Here is a 22993-nt window from a genome sequence, read left to right on the forward strand (position 1 = left end):
TCCCTTGACTAGGTTATGTTATATGGCAAAGGTGGTGAGACACTCATCATGATGTTACCTTATCCATGACTTTGTCTCACCAGACTGGAGAGATTCAAAGCTAGGGAGATCTCCTGCTGCCTTGAGGAGGCAAACTGCTGTGTCTGGAAAAGGCTGCCTGGCAGGGAATAGCAGACAGCTTCTACGAGTTGGAATGGCCCCCAGCTGATGGCCAGCAAGAAGGCAAGGAACTGAATCTTCTCAACAACCAGTGAACTTGGAAAAGGACTCCAAGCTTCAGGTGAGATCACAGCCCCTCACAACACCTCGATTTTAGCCTGGTGAGACCCTGAACCGGGGGACCCAGCTAACCCTACCTCCTAATCCACAAAAAACTGAGATAACACACATGTGTGGTTTGAAACTGCTTCATTGGTGGTAATTTGTTATGCAGAGATAGAAAACCAAAGAACTAGGTCTGGGCAGGGGGCAGCTGAGAATTTGCATCTGTGTTAAGTTCTCAGGTGACGCCCAGGCTGCTGGTCCAGGACCTGTCCTTTGAGAAACACTGTCATATTTCCTCTGGCAGCGGACTTAGTGGCGTCATGAATGGACATTCACTGTACCCTTCTGGAATATAACCAAGGTTAACCAGAAGGGATTGAGCAGTCTGTTTTAAGCCACAAATAAGTATAAGCAATATGGTTCAAGCCTTTAAGAATAATTTAAATGTGACCAGCAACAATAAATACAAAATACAGTGTTAGAAAAGCCATTAGGATCCGGGCTTAGGAAACGAGGGTAGGGAAAATAATGTAAAGTGAGGCGTGACGTCGGCATGCAAGATGCATGCATCACTATTCATTCACGCCTCTGTGGCAAGAGAGACTTAACTATTAATTCCTGTTCCTCCTTTCGAGAATCATGTCCCATCTATACTACTTGTGAATGAACTTCCTATTATAACTATACCTCAATTAAAAAGTAAGTGAAGGGGCGCCTGGGTGGCTCAGTCAGTTAGACGTCCGACTTCAGCCCAGGTCACGATCTCGTGGTCGGTGAGTTTGAGCCCCACGTTGGGCTCTGGGCTGATGGCTCAGAGCCTGGAGCCTACTTCTGATTCTGTGTCTCCCTCTCTCTCTGCCCCTCCCCCGTTCATGCTCTGTCTCTCTCTGTCTCAAAAATAAATAAACGTTAAAAAAAAAAAAAAAAAAAAAAAAAAGTAAGTGAAGATGTATGACATCACACAAGCTTTCCAGTTTCCGCCGTGATAGACAGTATGAAAGTTACGGAAGTTTTACTTTTGTAACTCTAGAAAATGTTGGCACATCCTCCAGCAGTACTGGGTATGGGTGGGTAATGGGTGTCCCTCCTTACTAGGCAGATAAATGGCTTCCGTGTCTCTACCTCTGTGCGTCAGCTGTCTTTGATGATTTTCTAACCCCTTCTGTGGCCAACAGCTCCCCTTCCCCACCTCTGTTCCTCTCCCGTCTTCACTTGTTTTTGTTGAGCAATTTTCTGAAGTGAAGAACATTCAGCTCCATGGAGGTTTTCCTAGTGGAAAACAGCCAGAGCCTTGCTTCACCCTGAGGCTGTTACTTCTCTCTTGGTAACCGTGGTGCCCCTGGTAGGATATAGGGCTTACTGCTGTGACTCTATTAGCTGAACCATCTGGATTGTTGTTGTTGTTTTATCTGACACTGTACCTATTGCCCAAATGTGAAGGCTCTGGTGTCTCCAGGCACTTCCATAGCACAGAAGATGTTTTATGTAGCCACGTCAAGCGACTCCAAGGGAAGAGTCTGGAACTTGGTTTTGAAACTATTTTGAATGTGGCTTGATGTGACGTCTGTCCTGCTCAGGTCTGTTGGAAGCAGGGGCGGGACGCGGGAGTGAGTGAGTACGTGTGTGTTTGGATGTGTGAGTACGAGCAAATGTGTGTGAGTATGAGGCTAAGTGAACATGAGTGTGAGCAAGCATGTGTGTATGAGTGTGAGCACAAGTGAGTGTGTGCACGTGTGTGTGTGTGTGTGTGTGTGTGGCGGGGGGGGGCAGGAGGGTAATAGCAATCCTGCGTGTTGGGGAGCAGGTCTGTGTAGCATCGTGGAGTTGGTCATTCCTCTCGGACATGTCCTTGTTGTCCACACTCAAAGGCCTGTTTACCTAAGATATTTCATTCGGCCCTCTTGCAATGGTAACTTTATTTTTATAACTTTTTCTTTCCTTTTGGAGATTACCAATTCTTTTCTGCAGCTCCTACAGCAGCCAGAAGGTAAGAGTCTCCAGGCCTTCACCCCACTGTGGCACCCTCTGCTAGATCCGTGTCATTAAGAAATGACTTTCCACACACCAGCTGCCTTTGCAGGGGCACATGGCTCCAACTCTGTGTTAGGCTAGTAATTTCATATGTTTTTTTTTTTTTTTTCTGGGTAGGATAAGAGGTAGAAGAGAGAAACTTCGTGCATTTTCCTTCCATTTAACCTGCGTTGTCTCCCCCCATTCGTAAAGCTTTATAAACAAATAAAAACGTTGTGTTTGGAACAGCTCCTGGGGGCCGGGGAATCACATACACACTTGTGAAACATGGGTGTGCTTCTTATGTGTGGCCCCTGTGAGGCGGCCGGAGTGCTTGCGAGGCCCTAAGCTTTGTAGACTAGGAAACGGGGGTGCCGAGGGGTGGCCAGCTTTCCAAGTTAGCGATGAGGACTCTGGTCTCCACGCCTGCATCCTCTTTACACAAGATTATAACCTAGATAAGCACACAGATGAAGGACGTAGCTCGGTATTTATATTCAAATTTAAAAATATGTATCGTGTCCTGGCAAATTTATTTGTTTAGTGATAGTGATTTGAAGACAAACAGGTGGTGGTTAATAGAGACTGTAAACTCTCCGGAGAAGCTTCGGGTTCTGGTAAGTCCAGCTCTCTCAAAGACGTATTCTCTGTAGGAGTCACCTCTCTGACAATGGCTCCTTGTCAGCACCGCTCCAGGTTTGCCAAACTGTTGCCATGGAAATAGATGATCAGCCGGCTGAGAATGATAGATACCTGAGTAGTGTGTGGGCTTTGGGTATGGATCTGAAGTTTGGGATGTTTGAATCTCTTTGTGAATCGATCTCATAAATGGCCCATTTATCCACGGGCACACCCTACTTTTAACCTTCAGCCTGATGTTAAGTGATCTTGCAACATTGATCCAAGATCAGCTCTGAGAGTTTCGCTTTGAGGAGACTGTCATCGGTGTGGCTGGGACTCAACCCAGAGACACGCACCATCTAGCACACGTCAGCTCCTTCAGAATGAGTGGTGTGGAGTGGAACAAGTCAGCTCAGTGATCCCTATGTGGACGTGGATGTGGTCCAGCCTGGGCGAACCAGCTGGGAACTGAGGGGAGAGAGGTGTTTGCCAGGTACCTAGGAAAAACTGAAGCATGGAGGACAATTCACCATCACAAAACCTGTGTGGGCTTTTAGCTCATAGCCTGTGATGCTGCTAACAACGCCACTGAGGCCATGTGGGGGAAGACTATGGAGGAGAACCAGCGTCCCACAGTACTCTCTTCGGGGCCAGCTTTCCTCAGCCGTGTTATGCCAAAGGTTAGGATTTCTCAATATGTCAAGACTTTTCCAAGATCAAGGAAGTGTGACAAACGCTCCATAGAATGTTCTCATTATGAAATTCATAACGTCTATTGGCATACTAAAGGTTCTAGTCAAAATCAGGAGAATAGAGACCTAGTTACGTTGCTTAATTGACTACTTACTACACTTGCCTGACCATCAAAATGCCTTTAGCTCTTAGTTGGATTCTACAGCAAGAAGACCTACAGATATTCAGTGGGTGATCCTGCCCTTCCTGGTTTAGGTTTTTAATCCTGTGGTTTTCCTTTGGTTGTTCCTAGATGATTCTGGGGGAACACAGGAGTGAGGGCTAATTTCCATGTTTAAAAGAGCCAAAATACCCAAAACATACATTAACAGTGACAGTCACTGTTGTCTCTTCACTGTTTCAAGCTTAGAATGACTTAAATTTTGATGTACCTCTTCAGGCTCCATCAATTCAGAAGATGAGTAGCTATTCCAAAATCCTGGAAACTTGGATCTTTGCTATAAAATGCTATTTGAAGGCACCTGGGTGGTTCAGCTGGTTAAGCGTCTGACTCTTGATTTTGGCTCAGGTCACAATCTCACGGTTTGTGAGATCACACCCCGAGTAGGACTCTGCACTGACACCCCAGAGCCTGCTTAGGATTTTCTCTCTCCCTCTCTCTCTGCTCCTCCCCTTCTTATACTCTCTCTCTTTATCAAAATTTAAAAAAATGCTATTCTATGAGGCTGAATAAAAGTATCAGGAAGAAATTATAAAGACCATTGTATAGATCAAGGACGAACATTTTAGTTGGGGAAAAAGCAATTTCTTTAAACCATTACATAAAATACAATCTAAATATTCTAATAGGGTTGTCTAATGCTCACTCAGGTCTAGTTCTCTTCTTTTAGGGCACACAGATGGATATTTCCCTCCCTATAGGTAGGTGGGTCCATGTGACTGATTCTGGCTAATGCACTGTGAATAGAAGTGACTTGTGTAATTTTCCAGCCAAAGCATTTAATTGCTGATGTGAAAACCTCCAGCTTTCTCTTCCTTTTCTGCTGTTTTTTGAGGCTTTATGTTCCAGATGATGATGCCTGGATTTTTGAGTCTCTGTGTGAAGGGCAGTGGCCTTGGAGAGTCACCTGTATTCATAGCTGAATGATATATACATATATATTTTTTCATTTTTGCCAATTTGAAAGGGGAAAAGGATATCTTGCTATTGTTTTAATCTACATTTATTCTGTTATTAAAGGTTTTCTTCCAGTTGCAGTATCTGTTTCTCCAGAATAATGATTGCCGTTTTTTTTTTTTAATTAGTTGGAGAGTTTCAAACTCACAACATTGCTATGCTTCCCCTACCTGATAGATAATTCAACTTCTGTCACTAAATATTTAGTCGTGTAGCAGGGTGTATTAGTCTGAGTTCTGATGAGAAGCAGATGTCAAGACAGGATTAAAAGTAGGATGACTTACTAGGGGAATCGTGTGAGAGAGAAGGCAGGAAAGGAGCTGGTTGAAGATGAGGGAGCCGTCAGACCACAGGGAAAATCTGATCCTGTGGGAAGAAGAGAAGGAGGGATGGTTGTATGCAAATGTCCTAGACCTCCTTGCAGTCTAAGCAAAGTTTAGCTCGGCTCTGTGGGTGCCCTTGAGCCAAAGCTGTTCTTTAGGGGGTCCCTGAATCTCCTAGGAGAGGCCTACCTAGGAATTAGCTGCGGTGCTAAGTTGTCGGCTGGAGCGCCCAAGGGAAGTGTGGCCTTGGCAAACACTGTGATGGATTTCAGAGCACAGCATCTGGGTCTTTGGGTCCATATGCTCCCATAGTGGAAGATCTGGGAGGCTAAGCTCTTAGGTGCCTGAGTTCTCATCCCCTCTGGGGGTTCTCCTCTAGCGGAGTAGGCTTCCTAGAATACTATTTGTAGGAGGAACTAACAAGCCTTCTGGAAGGGATGAAACTTCCCTTGTGAGGGGGGAGCAGATCTGAGTCAGGCCTCCTGCCCGGCTCTTGGCTCTGCCTTCTGGCTCAGTCCCATGAAGGGCAAGGAGGGTGGGAAGCTACAAATAACCACAAGAGGGGTGCCTGGGTGGCTCAGCCAGTTAAGCGCCTGACTCTTGATTTTGGCTCAGGTCACGATTTCACAGTTTGAGAGATCAAGCCCCACATTGGGCTCTGTGCTGATAGCATGGAATCTGCTTGGGATTCTCTCTCTCTCTTCTCTCTCTACCCCCTTCCCTGCTTTCTCTTTCCCTCCAAATAAATACATAAACATAAAAAAAAATAACAACCACAAGAGCCAGCTCCACTAAAATTTCTAAGACACAGGTAATGCTGTTCTCAGATTCTTCTAACAGAGTAACACACAAAGAAAGAAGAGAGGTAGTCTTCTCACCTGTGTCTCAAAATCCTGAACAATAGCCAGTACAGAGACCCTGGTGGGAAGTGGTGGTGGAAATAGGGAGCTACAGTGTTCGCAGGCAGGAATGGCGTCCCTCTGACAGAGGGCTGTCAGAATAACAGAGGAAGTCTTGAATGGAGTGGGGGAGACACAGAGGAAGAGAGAAAGGAAAGTAACTCATGGTAGTCTCCTCAATGAGCCACATGCAGTAGCCCCTGAGAATTCTCAGAGATATCGTGGCTGGGTATTGGGAGATGTTCTGGGAGGCCAGTTGGGTAACTACTTTTTAAAAAAATGCTTATTTATTTTTGAAAGAGGGAGAGAGAGTAGGGGAGGAGCAGAGAGAGAGGGAGAGAGAGAATCCCAAGCAGACTCCACACTCTCAGCGCAGAGCCCAACACGGGGCTCAAACCCATGAACTGTGAGATCGTGGCCTGAGCCGAAATCAACAGTCAGATGCTTAACCAACTGAGCCACCCAGGGGCCTGTGGATAACTGCTTTTATTTAGAACTGGAGTAGTTTTAGGATATTTCCCAAGGACTCTGTATCAGGCTGGGCAAAATTATGCTGTAGTAACATAACCCCCCGATACAGTGATTCAAGCCACAAAGGTTCACTTCTTGCTTGTATTACTGCCATAGTGGGTTGGCCAAGGTATTTCTCTTCATCATTGCCTCCCTCATTCCAGGACCATCTAAGAGAGCTGTCATTTCCTGGAACACTGTTGGTGTCCTGGCAGGGGGGAGAGAGAAAGGATTTGATGACGTGTAATTTGGCCCTAAAAGCTTTTGCCTGGAAGCTTCACACATCATCAGCCCCCAACTAGTCATGTGACCCCCACCTGAGTTCAATGGGTTGGGTAGGATAGTCCCTCTACAGGGTGGGGAAGAGAGTGTTGGTCTGCAGGTCTACTGCAGTCCCCTTTTCCAGGGACTCCACCTCAGCCATGTTCAGGCTTCAGGGGGAGGTAATAGGCAGCTGTTCCATAAATTAGTTTTCGGCACCCCTCCCTGCCTCTGCTGCACCAGAACAATCATGCCAAGCTTATTTTCACTTTCGGGATGTTGCTCTAGCCATTGCCTTTTCTGGGAAAACATTTCTCTCTGATGTTTGCAAGACCAGCTTTCTCTTGTTGCTTAGTCCACACATCTTCGGAAATGTCTTTCCCAGCTTCCTAATCCATGTGACCCTGGTCCCTCCACCCCAAGCTCTTCTTTTCACGTTACCATCTCCTCCTTTCTTTGTGGCACTATATTAATCAAAAAACACACTGTATCTGATAGTTTTTGTTTACTGCTCATTTATTTATTTTCTGTATATCCTCACTAGAATGTAAGCTTTATATTTGTTGCCCTATGCTGTTTTCTGTTTTTGTTTTTTGTTTTTTGCCAGCCAGCTTCACAGGCTTTTGAGATGGGGTGGAAAGAGATCAGACTGGGGTTGGGAGGGAAGGGGAAGGAGCAAAAGCCAAAGCCTGCATGGATGGGGGCAGGTCCCAAGACGACTTTGGAGTTGAGACAAGGAGGTGTATAGAGTGAGTGCTTTCAAAGGGCATAGGATGTGTGAGAATAAGCGGAAAAAAGAACAGGACTTTTAAAGAAGTGCTATTGAGTGTTAATTTTCCTTGAGAGATTCAAGAAAAGGTTAAACTACTCTTTAGTTATCTCGATTGCTGTAATGTGTGTATTTGGTCATGACACCCTATAGAAAAAGAGCTAGGCATTGGTAGGCCATCATCCTCTGCTGAAATTCTGGTTGTGTGTATCACCATCCATAAAGGAAGTGCCTAGAAAAACCCAGATAACTTTTGGGTCGCTATAACTGAACCAGGGTTTGAGGATTCTGAGCAACCCCTCACTCATGCTGCTCATGGGGCCAGAACAGTGCTCAGCACATGATGGGCATTGAAGAAAATGTCAACTCCTAGAGAAGCTGTGATGGTCAGGAGTCAGGTGGGGAGAGGGTGGTATCAGAGAGATGGGCTGGCGCTCTCCTCCATTCCCTTGATATTAGGCCAATGGGGAAATACTAGAAAGAGAAAATGGGGCGGCGGAGGAGGAGGGAAAGGGAACCCTCTTGTTTGATTAATTTAAAACATTATTCCAAGACTTGTCCTTTTGGGAGAGTACACTGAGAAGAGAACATTGTGGGAAGTGACTGTTGAAATAGGAACAGAACACCTGGTACTACTCTTTCCCTACCATTTTAACTTATAAAGTTATAGGTTAATATGCTGTCCTATGAATTGTGAGTCTACTCAGGGCATTTCAGTAGTTAAGTGAGATGCCTCAGAGTCCTGCAAATGGGATGTTCAAGAGAGAGCTTGACTGCATGGATAGATCTCAGCCTGACAGCCCAATGATGAGGAAGCTCCTGCTTTGGCAGGTGGCCAGGAGAAAGGGATTCCAAGCCTGAGTGTCCTTGGTAACAGCATCTCATTAGTTGAGATTAAAGCTCTAAGGATCAAAACTTCTTGGTATCTTGCATTTGTGACCCTAGTTGGGATAGGCCTAAAGAAGAGGGGCTTTGTCTAACCTCATTCAAGCCCCAGCCCACTTTTTCCCAGTGATCTTGACCATAGGCAGCACATATACACCCTCTACAGATATTGTAGACCACTTTCAGGTAAAGAAATCAGGGTGTGTGTGTGGGTGGGAGGGGGACCAAACTCTGATATAGTTTTCATGACCAGACATGAAAATAAGAGTAACATGTTGAACAGTTGAAGGAAAATTTTATTCTAAACTCTTTTTGAATAACAGCAAATCCTCAAGACATCCCTAGAATTAAGTATTTTTTGTCAATTATTTAGTAAGTGCCTAATTTGCTCTTGCTAGGGAAGAAAATTACATGTTGTTCCTAAATTATTAAACAATATTTTGATGGCATTGACAGAGCAAGTAGCAAGGTATTGACCAGTCACCCTGCTATAGGAAAACTCCAGTGCAGCTCTGTTTTCTCTTGCGAGGTGAAATCGAAGAGAAAAAAAGTCATTAACTCCTGCGAATGACATCTGCAAAGTCTGATGGAAAGTCACATAAAGTTCATTGTCCTTTATTAGACAAAGTGGAAGAGCCCACAAACTAATTCTTTTAAGAAATGCCTAAATGAACTTCAAAACTGAAATCCGATCACTGTTCAAAGTTTTGCTGTCCTGGCTTCTTCAGGGAACTTTGGTTTGGTGGTAAGATCTTACTCAAGGTTTTCTTTATGGAATTTCATAATCCAGCCTTCTTTGCCTTTTAAATAAATCTCGACATCTTTCTCAGTGCCTAGCATGATGAATAGATGAATGATCTTTCTGGAAAGTTTTTTCCTTCCTTGTTGCGTCCTCTAAAGAGGATGAGTCTCGGGAGAAGAGAAAGTGAAAAATGGAGATTCATGCTAAGTCCTGAAATTAACTCTTTCTTGACTCAATGAATTGCTCTAGCAGTTTGGTTTGGACTGTTGTATACACTGTCAAGTTGCTCTCTTCTGGGTCAGGAAGCTTCAGTGTTAAATGAATGAAGAGAGATGATGTTTTGGAAGAAGTTTTGACCCAAGACTGGAAGACCGAATCCCATCCCTCTCTGTACTGAGGAGCAGACAGAAGCATTACCTAGACACAGCCTGTCAAAATCAAAGAACATTTATTAGGAAAAAGGTGATTCTTTTATGGAACACCTATCAAGCACCTGTAATGTGCTAGGTACTTATATGTCATTGGTTGTCACATCAACCCTGTGAGATGACTATTATTTCAACCTGGCTTGTTGAGGAAGTTGGGACTTAAGAGACCCGGTAACTTGTTCAAACTTTCACAGGTAGGGAAAGGAATGGCGGATGGGCGGGAGAGCTTGGATTTGAATGCATTATCATTCACTTCAACTCACACCATGCTCCCTTAGAAGTGCCCAATGAGAGAAGTAGTCACTCCATTTCAGGAGCTCACCGTATGGTTGGGAGGATGTGGAGAAGGGCTCAAAGTGCAGGGGGTGGGGGGTTAGGATGTCCTGAGCATCTACCATGAAGCAGCATTCAAGTCCATCCTTTTGAATCAAGACGTCTCAGATGGCTCACGGGCCAGAAAGTTAAGCTAAGCACGCTTAGGTAACTCTTCCAGGGGTCTCCCAATCAGATCTTGATCCCAGTTCAGTTTGATTCCAAACATTAAGCCTCCCTAGTGCTTCATGCTTCCACTTCCAGCAAAGGCCGCAAGGAACAGTGTATGTCAGTGTGCCTGGTGCTATTGAGATGGAGGGAAGGGAAAGGACACTGGCAAAGGGAAAGGAGTTGAGTGAATTAGAAGAGGTAGAACTCTCTGAGTCAAAATAGAGGTTGGAGTGATGTGCCAGGATTGGGACAATGTGGAATTCAGTTCTGACATCAGTTGTGTGACTGGTTTCCACAGCTGAGAAAGCATCATAGAGTGGTGTCTGTGTGTGTGTGTGTGTGTGTGTGTGTGTGTGTGCACGTGTGTGTCTGTGTGTCTGTGTGTCTGTGTGTCTTGTGTAGACTGGCTGGTGCATGCACAGCGGGCTCTGTGGTAGCTCTCTGGTGGCCTCCATGATCCCCGACTATCTGAGTGTGGCCAGCAAAGGAAAGGTGGGTGGGTTGATGGGTTCTCCTCATGGAGTTTTGGCTTTGTGCTATTCTTCCTGTTCTCCCCTTTTAGAGCTTACACCTTTGTAACCCATTATAAAACAGTGCTTAACATGAAACTCCAGACCAGAAAACGTGATTCAAATAAATCAGTGACTTTTCCATAGGACATATTGGGGCACTCATTACTCAAGAGTGGGCAAGGAGTTTCTTAAGACACATCCTTTCACCTTGCGAGTCCTAAAACTTGCACCTTCTCACTATATACTTTGGAAAGAATTCATTCCTTTTAGAGTGATTGAGGAGACTCTTTTGAATTAGTTGAAGATATATCTTGAATATCTTCTTTCCCTTTTGACGTTTTTTTGAGACTGGTTTGGTTTAATAGAAACAAAGCATATGTGTAAGCACTGTTATTTAGGCTGCCCGCAAACATTACTAGTCAACCGAGAAGTTTGGCATCAAGTTACCTTAGAGCTGACAAAGTCAGAGGGGATATAATCATTGTTTTAAGTGACCATTTACTTTTCAAGATTGACCACATTGGAGACCCCACAGGACTTACTTCAAACACCTCTCCCTCAATGCATATACAAATACCACATCATCAGTGTGTTTGCAGAAGGGAATACCAGGAGCTCTGAGACCATGGTCTAAAAAATCTTCCTAATCACCTGTTGTTCAGAGAAGTCCTGTATGTTGTAGAAGACTTTCGAATTCTGGAGCCAGTGGATGGCCTGACCGAAGAATTTAAGTTTTCAGATTCTTTATTCAGTCCTTACATTTTGCTGTGCTAGGGCTAGCTATGTTTCTAGAATGTGGGAAGGTGATGTTCTGGAGTAGAAATAAAAGAGAGACTCTTAAGTTTATTTATTTTGACAGAGAGAGAGAAAGAGAGAGTGAGAGAGCAAGAAAGCAGGGAAGGGGCAGAGAGAGGGAGAAAGAATCTCAAGCCGGCCCCTCGCTGTCAGAATGGAGCCCAATGTGGGGCTTGAACTCATGAACCGCAAGATCAGGACCTGAGCTGAAACCAAGAGTCAGACATGCCTGACTGAGCCACTCAGGCACCCCTAAAAGAGAGACTTTCTGAGCCCTGGTATTGAGGATCCTGTATGAAAACGAAAATACTTTGGTATAATCAGTTACAATGCCAACTTCTTCAATCTTCATTTGCTTGGGGAAAGATTTCAGAGACTATGGTCTCCACTTCTGTTGTAACTGTTCTCTCACATCCAGAGAGGCTAGATATCGAGGGTTCTCTTTTCATTTGCTCAGAAGTCTTATATTTATTTTGTGTTAGTCCTAGCATACGTGTAACTGTGCACAAGAATAAACACGATTACCATGTGCTATTAGAACACGTTGGTGTTTAATGTGACTTCCCTCTTCCCAGTTGCAAGGCAGGGGTGGGGAAGCGTTCTCACGTAGCTTTGCTTAGTCATCTAGTTTATTTATTCAGCTGTAGAATCATCCCCACCTTTTTAAAGAGTGCAGATTCATGCTATCATAATTGTACCCGGGGTCACTAATTTGGGGGCCCCAAGGGCTCCGGCTGCTGTAGCAAATTGAAATATGGAAATCAGATGCCTTATGTGGGACTGCGGGCCGTGTGCCATCCGTTGGGTGCTAGCATCTGTTTGATTCTCAGAGGTCCTCTTTTTCTCTGAACAGTGAGTATTGTCAACATGGGCTGTCGTCCGGAGAGCGAGCTGTTAGGCTGGAATAACACGGCGCTCTCAGGAGCATCTGGAGGACCGGAGACAGCACAGCAGTTTTGAAGCTTTTCTTTTTTTTTTAAATGCGGGTTGCGAGACAGCCTCCCGCCATCTCTCCCTACTTCCGAATAAGAGGATTCTAATGGAGTCACCATGGGTGATGAGGCTGAGCCCCGAGGTCCTCCCCTGCCAGGACTGTTTCCGCTGCCTGGTTGTTAGCTGTGTGGCTGCCGCCTTTGTCTTTGGTTTTTGCAGGGAAAGGCGTTCAAAGAAGGAGGTGAGCTTCACCTTGGTGATTCCTCTCCCAGCAAAATGAATACAAACATCTAATGTCATGACCCCCCTCCTGTTCCACACATTCAGCATGTTTGACACTGTTAGCGGCCACAGTGCGGGCCCAGGGTACATCAGCAAGCAGATGAAAATGTCCTTTTGCCCTGGGAGATGAGCCTGTGTCGTGGGCAGGGGCAGGGGCAGGGGCACGGAGCTTTGGTGGAGATGCCACGGACACCATCAGTCCTTCAAGGTGTGTCTGTGAATGCCGGCATTACTGACATCCTCAGTGGGCTTCACCTTCCTTTAATTTTTCCTGTCCCATTCCAAAAACCTAGCCAAGCAGAATGGAAAGCTTCGTTGTTTGAAAGCAACCCCTTGTCTTTCTGTTGGTTTTGCAGCGATGAGCTGATGGAGGGCGCTCAAGGGGGAGGAGAGAGGTGGGTGTCTTGTAGGGAAGATGGCAGAAAGCTGGGAGGATTGGGAATCCTGATGGTCAGCCTTGGAACTCCAAGGTTGGCAAGGTTTTCTGTCTTTAAGTGAAATAGAACCACCCGCTTTCGAGGACTCTGAAGCTCTCTGTGGTGATCCGTATGGACAGAGGAACAGAAGGGTGTCCCTGCACCTTTATTCTGTCAAAGCTCCTGGAGCCTTTCATCACCCTGGGCACGGAGAGACATTTCTAATGCTGATGGCCTTGGAATCAGATTTAATTTTATGGGAGGGAAATAAAGCGAATGATATCTATGTGTATTCGAGTCTATGGAATGAAATTCATCCCTGCCGCAGATTTAACTGCACAAGTCAGGAAAGGCCCTGAAGACCAAAGACATTAGCACAAATGAAGAGTTGGAACTTGCCTCTTGCAAAAGTTTTTAGCTGAAGAAACCTGACAGACAGGAGAGGGAGGACTGTTACTTTGTGTGTGACAAAGACATTACATTGTCATTAATATTGCAGGTCACTGCTTTTGGGGGAAAATCTTTGTTTTATTTTAAGATTCTTAGTAGGGTTTATTCTGAGACTTAGAAAACTCAGGAGAGTTGGGCCTTCCAGACAAATGCATTTGCCTTGACGAAACACATTTGCAATAGCTCTCCAACAATGGCCTGGAGACTACTCCCAATTCACACTGGACTTTAAAAAAAAATATTTTTTTACCCTGTTTTGAAAATGGACCAGGTTTGGGGCACTAATTCACATTGCTACCACACCCACTCTTTCTGCCCAGAGAGTGAGGAGAATGAATGGGTCAATCAGCTGACATATTTCCATCCAATTTCAAGGATAGAATGTGTTCATTTTCTGACTAATGGCATGTCATTTTGCAGAAGCCTTTGGTTGTGAATTAATCCTGGAATCAAAACAGATTTTCCGGGGAGCAATCTTCCATCAAGTATTGATTTTTTTACACTCATGGAGTCTGTACTCCCTAATTTAACCTGACAATGATTCTGCACAATGGCCTGGGAGCACCTTGGCAGCTCACTGAAGGAAGTTTTACTGTCTTTTCTTTCTGCAAAGTAGAAGGGAAAAACCCCACACCAGCTAGCCCAGTCAGTCACTGGGGGGCATTTATGACTTGATACTTTACTTCTGGCGATTTGGAATGGGCAGAAAGCTGCCTTCTAACTTTTAAAGAAGTGTTGGGAGAGAGAGCTTTGCCTTGCTGAGACTGTTCAAAGGAACATTTTTTTTTAAGCTGCCAATATAAAAGAAATTTTTAATATATCGTTCAGTCATGGCCAGTGTTTTCAAATGATGCCATCTTGCTGTGCCCACGAAACATGAGAAAATGAGGAAGGATTTTCTGAAGAGGGGCTTTTGCTTCTGAATTTCAATAAACTTTTCTGTTCCTTTTTTCCCCTCTGTTTTCTCAAAGGTGCATTTAGATTTCCATACTGCTCGGTCCCTATTTGATTCTTGTGAACTCAGCAAAGATTCGTGAGCTGTGCTGGGTTTATAAAAGGGGCCTTAAAGAGCTGAATATGACATAGCCCCCCTACTTCAAGGAGCTTGTGGTTTGGAAAGTGTGGAAAAACAAGCACACTCCACCTGTGGCAGAGACTATAAACTATGAAAGGCATGGATGTGGGCCTATGGGATGTTGGGACTTTGAGGAAGATCAGAAAGAACTTTGTGGAAGAGAAAACGTTTAAGTTGGGCCTTGAAGGATGGTGTGACATAGACAGTTAATAAATGCTTACTTAATGTCTGGGTACTTCTCGTCATTTTCCATATTGCCTTGCAAGTGGGTTGGGACCATGTGACCAGTTCCGACCAATGGATTATTGAGCAGAAGAGACATGAGTCACTCTTATGTGGGGGCAATCATCCCTCCTCCATCTGCCCTCTTCCACTGCCATGGTGACTGGGTAGAGGAGAACTTTGCTCTCCACAACAAGGACTTGTATGAGCAAAACCTAATTTACATTACAAACCACCAAGAAATCAGGGTTTATTTGATATCACAGCATAGGTTAGCCAAATGAATACAGATGGGTAGGAAGGATTACTTAGTGAGACGTGTCAAAATCCAGAGTGATACAGTTAGGAACGTTCATTCATAGATAAGAATTTTGATGGACTCCTGCTCTGAGCTCATAATAAAAAGGAAGTGCTTAAGTAGCTCACAGAAACCAATGGCAGGTTTTAAGTGAAGTTGAGTTATCTTATTCTTACAGAGAGATTTTTTTTGGAAGAGGACACATTTATTACAGATGGAAAATATAATCAATAAACTGAATAATACATTAAGCAGTATAATGAGTCCCTGAGTCATGGGTATCCTAATAGATTAGTGTGGTTTGAAAGTCAGAGCCTCTGCACTCCACATCTCCAACCTGAATGAGAATAAAATTATCATTGGTCCATTAATTTAGCAGGTACCTGGAGTGACAGAAGAAATAGAAGTAGAATTTTGGTCCTTGAAGAACTTAGTTCTGGTTGGGGAAGCAAGATTCCAAGCACCGGGATGAAAGAGGGAAGTGAAGAGGGCTCAGCAGGGGAAATAGCAGGTCAGAGGGGGCTTTTTGGAAGCTGAGAGCTGGGTCCTGGAGGAAGTGGGTTATAGATAGTGGGTTATATAAGTGGTGGAAAGAAGGTGAACAGATAGTCCCACTGGAGTGAGTGAAGGACTGAATGGCCTAGACCTCATGGACAGTTTGTCTGAAAGCAATCCCAAGTGCCCTAATCGAAGAAGAAGGAGGGAATGTAAATAAGGGAATTGTGGGAAATTTTCACTTCCTGGCGTTTCCGCAGTATCAGTTGTTTCTCGCTGACCTGGAGATCTTATAAAATGTGACACATGGTTGGCCATGACCATGCTACTCTTTGAAGAGTGGCCATCCTGCCTATTAGATTCGAGCCTTCTTTCTTTCTCCCCATTGGTTGTTACTGCCTGTGTCAGCCATAAAATTACACTACTAGGCCGACTACACATCTTAAAGAAACCAAAAAGATGGCCTTACCAGCACATTGTGTTCCCTCTGCTGCTGTGACCCTCATGAGCATGTTTCTTCATATGTAAAGAGAGAATTAAATTAAACGGGATTATTAATATAAAGCATTTAGTAAAGTATTGGCTTAGGGTTGATTTTACTAATTGGTAACATTATTATTGATAATCTATTGTTTCCATCATAAATCAGAATGCACTTGTGATCCTAGAGAACACTCCTTTGGTTGATGATAAGAAGTGAAAATGGACTTTGCCTTTTTTTTTTTAATGTTTATTTTTGAGAGAGAAAGAGTGTGAGTGGGGGAGGGGCAGAGAGAGAGGGAGAGAAAGAATCCTAAGTAGGCTCTGTACTGTCAGTGCAGAACCCGATGCATAGCTCTATCTCATGAACCGTGAGATCATGACCTGAGCTGAACCCAAAAGTTGGACTTAACCGATGGATCTATCCAGGCACCCCCAAAATGGACTTTGTCTTAAATTATTTCAGGTCATGTTTTTTTCCCTATTAGAAATCCAAATTTCCAAACTGTTGAGAAAAAGCTATCACTAATATTTATGACTTTTAGAAATTCGTTTTTTTGCTTTTTCCTTTCTTATATTATCAAAGAAGCTGTTTCCGTGTGTTCCACAAATGAGAAATAAATATATGAATTCGTATTTAATAGTTTTTTGAAAATTCTCAATTTTCAAAAATGGGCAAGATATATCAATTACTATTTTGGAAATTCTCGGAGATTCCATCTTCCTGTCTTTGTGCCTTCAGTGTGGGAGATGGTCTAGCTCTCTCACCTCTGCCTTGTCTTAACAATGAAAGAAAGTTTTAATCACTATGCCTGATACTCTTGTCTTTTTGTTTGTTTGTTTCAGTTTAGCAACACAATGTTCAATTAAAAAAATAGATCAAGGGGCACCTGGGTGGCTCATTCGGTTAAGCGTCTGACTTTGGCTCAGGTCATGATTTCGAGGTTCGTGAGTTCAAGCCCTGTGTAGGGCTCTGTGCTGGCAGCTCAGAGCCTGGAGCCTGCTTCTGATTCTGTGGCTCCCTCTCTGTCTGCCCCTCCCCTGCTCGTGATCTGTCTCTCTGTGTCTCTCAAAAATGAATAAACATTAAAAAAAAAATAGATCAAATGTTATTTGAGCAAGTAAACAGTTTAGAATGAGTTTTGAGGTGGTTAAACTACAGGTTGTAACAAATGGTCACATAAAATCCCTTGTATTTGAAACAGTGGTTGAAATGGCACATTTCAACAGCTTTACACAGATGTTGTTTTAAGGAAGAATTCTTTTTCTTTCTTACAAATTAAAGAAGACTTCTGCTTGGTTGAAATAGTGGCACTTTTTTCTTCCTTTTAACTCTTTTTTTTTTTTTTAAATCAACGTGGGTCTGTACATTAGTGAAGTGCTCTAACGCCCTTCACTGTGTATAATCACAGAGTGCTCTATTACACGCAAGTGCCATACGGAGAGAAACAGACCTTTCCATGACTACAAATTTCAAACTTTCTCCCTTAAAAAACAAACAAACATATCAGTGATTCTACTGCAATAAAGGTATTTAGATTTGAGTGAAACCACTTTCTGATTCTCAAAAGACGGTAAACTTTTATTATATTTGTGGTTTGAGCAGTGTTTGGAATCAGTTGCCAAAACAGCGAGAATAGCTAATGATTCCTCTGAGCCTACAAGGTGGGAGTAGTGTTTTGCAGGGCTGTAAGCACTGGTTATTATTATTTTATTTCTTTTCCCTTGACTCCCAGGTATGAGTGATTGTCAGAGAACACATATGACGTGTAATCTTCATTGCCCAGGTAGACCTCCATGTTGAGAAATTCTAGAAGCTTCTGAAACTCGTAAGTTTAAGTTTTGCTCTGTGTTTCCAGTAGAATGGATGGAGACCTTACACACATGATTCTGGGAATGGAGGCCCATGTTCTCAGATGAGAAGCAGTTTAAGAATGAGTTTACAGGGGCGCCTGGGTGGCTCAGTTGGTTAAGCAGCTGACTTCACCTCAGGTCATGATGGCATGGTTCGTGAGTTTGAGCCCCGTGTTGGGCTCTGTGCTGACAGCTCAGAGCCTGGAGCCTGCTTCGGATTCTGTGTCTCCCTCCTTCTCTGCCCCTCCCACACTCATGTTCTGTCTCTCTCTCTCTCAAAAATAAATAAACATTAAAAAAAAATTTAAATGACTTTACAACAAATACAATGTGGATCTTTGGGGGACAGATTCTGGGCATGGACTATTAGATAGGCATGGGTTTAATTTCTACCACCGACATTTTTTTGGGTAACTTACTTAAACTTGCTAAGCTTTATTTTTCTCATCTTTATAATGGAGGTAATAAAGCTTCTTTCATTGTCGTGAAAACTAAATACCCAGAAGTGCGTGCACACGTGCACACACACACACACACACGCAATCTTTTGGTGAAGTACTTAGTTCAGTTCCTGGCAGGAAGTTAATACATAACAGCTATTATTTTTTATTATAGCTTATTAGTTTTGCCAAAACTTCTATTGTGGCACACAGGAGGAGGCCTTATAATCAGATAAAATACAAAAATCCAAACAGAGAGCTATGATTGCCTAAGATGTAGGCATCTCTTAAAGTAAGATGAAGAAAAACTATATTTCAGTTCCAGTTGGCTAGATTCCTTCTGTGGGCATAGGGGGCATTTAGGACAGAGACAATTTGACTTCAAGACCTCACTCTGAACACTCGCATGAAGTGCTCCTCATTGGTCATTGGTAGAATCCTGTTGCATTTAGACCGCTAAATAAAATCAAGTAGTGCGGGGGGGGGGGGGGGGGCGCCTAAGTGGCTCAGTCCGTTGAGCGTCTGACTCTTGGTTTCAGCTCGGGTCATGATTCCACAGTCATGAAATCCAGCCTTGTGTTGGGCTCTGCACTGAGCCTGCATGAGATTCTCCCTCTCTCCTCCGTCTTCCCCCGACACCCTCACTCGTGCATGAGTGCTTTCTCTCTCTCAAAAAACAAAACAAAAACCCCCAAAACTCTTCAAAATCAAGTAGGAAAAACATGACATTCTATATTAAAGTTTGGGATCAATTGGATTGTGTGTGTTTTCAATGAATATAATCTCATTGTCAGAGGAATGAAAGTTTGGGTTTTAAGATCTTAAAACCCATTTAAAGTATATCAGTACATAGAGTTGATTTACATAGCTTAGAAAAAATGAAAAAAGGAAGAATCAAAGCTTTGTATTTTATTCTGATTTGGCTATTTATTTTTATGGTTTGAAAAGAACTTTAAAATGCGTTTTCTTTTTTTCCTAAATAGCCTCAGGATCTGTTTTGTTCACTTTAAAAGATTCATCTGTGCTCACTAAGTGGTAGTTAATGATCATTTGAAATATAGAAATTTAAAATCCTATGCAAAAAATATGTAGTCACACAATCGTACCAAACATTAAAAAAATTTTGCGGATGTTTACATGGGAACAAAGAGAGACATGAGCTCAGAAAATACACTTTAAGAAAACAAAACAGAGGGACACCTGGTGGCTCACTTGGTTAAGCTTAAGTGTCCGACTTCAGCTCAGGTCATGATCTCACAGCTTGTGAGTTCCAGCTCTGTGTCTGGCCCTGTCCTGACAGCTCAGAGCCTGGAGCCTGCTTTGGACTCTGTGTCCCCCTCTCTCTCCACCCCACCCCTGCTTGTGCTCTGTCTCTTTCTGTCTTTCAAAAATGAATAAATATTAAAAAACAATTTTAAGAAAACAAAAAAGAACAGACCAAAAGATCTGGTTTTCAGCTTTTCACTATGTATAAAGTCCTATAATAGTAATCACACAATAAAACACCTTGTAGTTAGCAAGCCCCTAAAATGTTTGCATTTTAATTTGGGGATTTGGATCCTGTCTTATTAAATAAAATTTACCTAACAAAATTTGGTTGGCTTGAGCAAAATTTCTGATGCGCGATGGAAACACGAGAACCTTAAACGGTTAGAAAGCAAATCATCTTTGTGGATTTAATTGCCATTGACAGAAAAAGGCCACTGGGCTGGAAAGATAATCATCGTTCAGCCAAAAGGCATGATGTAGTCTGAAATTAAGGAAAAAAATTCTATTAAGTTAAAACAGCTGGAAAATGAAATCTAATAATGAAAATATTTAATTTGCATGATTTCCTTTATTTTTTGTTTTATTTTATTTTATTTTGGTCAGTGAACTTTCTCACTGCAAATGTGACATGTATGGTTACATATCACATGTCTAGGCCAGGTATAAGCTGATATTTATTGATAAATGTCACTCTTAAGAGAAAAAGTAATGGACCCACTGCTTTTAAGTTTATTGCATTTCCATACCAAGCCTTTTTTTTTTTTTTTTTTTTCCTGCCATGGCTTAAGAAGAACCCTAGTTCATTTTACATCCAGGCCCAGGAAAACCACACACTGGGAATATATTTTGATCCAACAGTTCACTCTTAAAGGGATTCAGACAAGATCATGGCAAGTAAAACACCCTCTCCCTTCCTGAGTTGGACCTCAGCTCAGATGAAGTCATCTGTCCCTTCCAAACTGAAGCTGCCACCGTGGCTTGGTTTCGTGTTTGTGGAGCTGGCTGCTTCTTCTGTTTTCCTTGCTGCTTCCTCTCCCTTTCAGCCCTCAGCCCTCACGCTAGAGGGCCATGGCAGGTATGGCTTTTCTGGGTGGGCCATGTGATTAATACATGGTGAGGTGTTGATGTGGCCACGGCTTGAATTTGAGTAAGTTTTCCTTCTCCTCAGAGTTCTGAGCCTCTGTGCTGAAGACAGACACCATCTCCTGTATCTATATTCGTGGATCCAGATGAAGTCCGTGGGCCAATATTAGTTTAGCTATGAAGTCTATCATTCTCAAATCTCTTTTCTCTAGGAGACATCAAGTCTCCATAGCTAGGGGAGTCATTAATTTATCTACTTGTTCATTCATTTATTCATCTTGCTTTTATTAGGGGTTGGGCACTTGCACCTGTCACTGGAAATACAAAGATTATTATTTATAATTTTTTAAATGCTTTATTTATTTATTTATTTTGAGAAAGAGAGAGAGAGACAGCAAGCACATACAAGGGAGGCAGGGGGAGAGAGGGAGAGAATCCCAAGCAGGCTCCTTGCTGTGAGCGTGGAGCCTGACATGGGGCTTGATCCCATGAACTGTGAGATCATGACCTGAGCCGAAACCAGGGGCTAGACACTTAATCAACTGAGCCATCCAGGTGCCCCAGAAAACACAAAGATTACTGAGAAGGAACCATTTTTAAAGGAAGACAATGGTGGTTTAGAATGAGTTTGGATTTTCTTTCAGTTTCCCTGAGATCAGGCTCCCTCAACTCAGATCTGCTCACTCGACCTTTGTTCTTTTTCATCAGCACGCCCTCCAACCCCTGATGGGTGCTCTAGCCTGTTCTCTCCCTCTCATTTCTGTCATTCCTGTTGCAGGAATGCAGGTGCAGAATCTGGGCTTAGTGTTTGGAAATGAGGTAAGAAATTGTGGAAGACTATATCTCATGGCCTGTATGGAAGAGGCAAATGCAGCACCCAGAGGTGGGGTCACCTGGGTCACTCCAGCTCCACATCCCCTTTTTCATTAGACCCAGAAGCCCCTCAAAGAGCCCCACAACTATTTCAGGGGTTACAGAGCATCTTTTATGTGCTCAGGGACATGTTCACTCTGTCGGGGTTTTCTGTAATGCCCCTGGGCACCGTGGGTTTCCACCAGTGGCCCCAGCAGGTGGCTGCTGCTGTACCGCCATATTTCCCCATTTTTATTTCTTTCTTGCTTGTATTCAGACAAGTATTCAGGAGCTGGCTTAAGCATACATCTGAATGATAGCCACCTCGCTGTTCTCAGAATCCCTAGAATGCTCTACTGGCTAAGGATCTGTTACTAGGTCAACATCACTGTGCCTTGAATCTTGAATTGGATCTTGAAGGCACCTGTAGATCCCACTGTCTTTCGCCTCACCCTACTGAATAGTCTCACACCCTGCCATGGACACAACCTGAGTCCCCATGTCAGCAGACCTCACAGAACCGTCTTGTCTTAGCTCCCCCAATATGTCCATGCAGCCCAGAACATGGCAGCCAGAAAATAAGACTTAAGTCAAAATCCATGCCAAGAAAATTTTAGGACAGCAGCCTAGAGGCTGGAAAACGTGCCAGACTAAGGAAAGTTGCAAAATAGCTGAAAGTTACAAAATTCCACTCATTTCTCCACGGAGACTAGAGACTTTAGATTGAAATGGTAGCATCCAGCATCTGCCTGTAATTTTTCCAGCAGCATTGGGCTGCCCAGGAAGAAAAGAAAGGTTTGAATTGAATCAGGGTTGAGGATGAGCAGGCCTGGTAGGGCGTGGTGATCCAGAGCGTGAGGGGACTGAGAAAGTTTGTGACATCGTTGTTGGAATGATGGATTGGGAAGGTCAGCAGGGTGGCACCAAGAAAGAAGGGGAATCTGGGGAGTTGGTAGGGTTATGTGTTTAGCAAGCATCTATTGATCACTGATGATGTGCCAGGCAGGTACAGGCACAAGTTCTGGGAAAGTAGCCCTTGAAAAGTTGATGGGCTTGTTGGAAAGGTAGGTCAGTATGTAGTATAGCGTGCTAACTGCTCCGATGATCCAGAAGGCAGGGGAGTACAGAGGAGACTCATTTAACTTTATTTTGGAAGATTGGTTGGAGGAAATTCCACCTACCTGGAGATGAGGTAAGCAAGAAGGAGTTAGCCACTGAGAGGAAAATGTGCTCCCAGGCAAGGGAGGAGCTCAGGTGAAGGCTGGAAGATAAGAGAGAAAGAGGGTGGCAAGATGAGTGCAGGATGTCTGGGGCATGAAAGATTGCACAAGAGTCATGATGCATGAGGTTGAGTGGTAGAGAGGACCTACATCAGGAAAGGTCATGTGGCCTCGTAGGATACTTGCAGCACTATGTACCCAGCCTGGTCCCTTCCCTTCTACCCTGACCCCCACTAAACTGCCTCACCATCA

General features: G+C 43.6%; 2 long non-coding RNA genes across 4 annotated transcripts in view; both read left to right on the forward strand.

Moving 5' to 3' along the window:
* Positions 1-22993, forward strand: part of LOC109268022 (uncharacterized) — a 130462-nt gene that overhangs the window by 58115 nt on the left and 49354 nt on the right. Inside the window, exon 5 of one of the 2 annotated variants that reach the window (XR_008420605.1) lies at positions 84-280. This is a non-coding gene — a long non-coding RNA (uncharacterized LOC109268022). Of the gene's footprint in view, positions 1-83; positions 955-22993 lie in introns of those variants that run through there. The other variant, XR_002080418.2, reaches the window with a different exon arrangement.
* Positions 12364-22993, forward strand: part of LOC109268024 (uncharacterized) — a 31540-nt gene continuing 20910 nt past the window's right edge. The window contains exons 1-2 of one of the 2 annotated variants that reach the window (XR_002080421.2): positions 12364-12546; positions 14425-16830. This is a non-coding gene — a long non-coding RNA (uncharacterized LOC109268024). Of the gene's footprint in view, positions 12547-14424; positions 16831-22993 lie in introns of those variants that run through there. The other variant, XR_008420606.1, reaches the window with a different exon arrangement.

Source organism: Panthera pardus, unplaced genomic scaffold (genome assembly GCF_024362965.1).
Source record: "Panthera pardus isolate Hobbes unplaced genomic scaffold, ASM2436296v1 HiC_scaffold_8, whole genome shotgun sequence".
Classification (NCBI taxonomy): domain Eukaryota; kingdom Metazoa; phylum Chordata; class Mammalia; order Carnivora; family Felidae; genus Panthera; species Panthera pardus.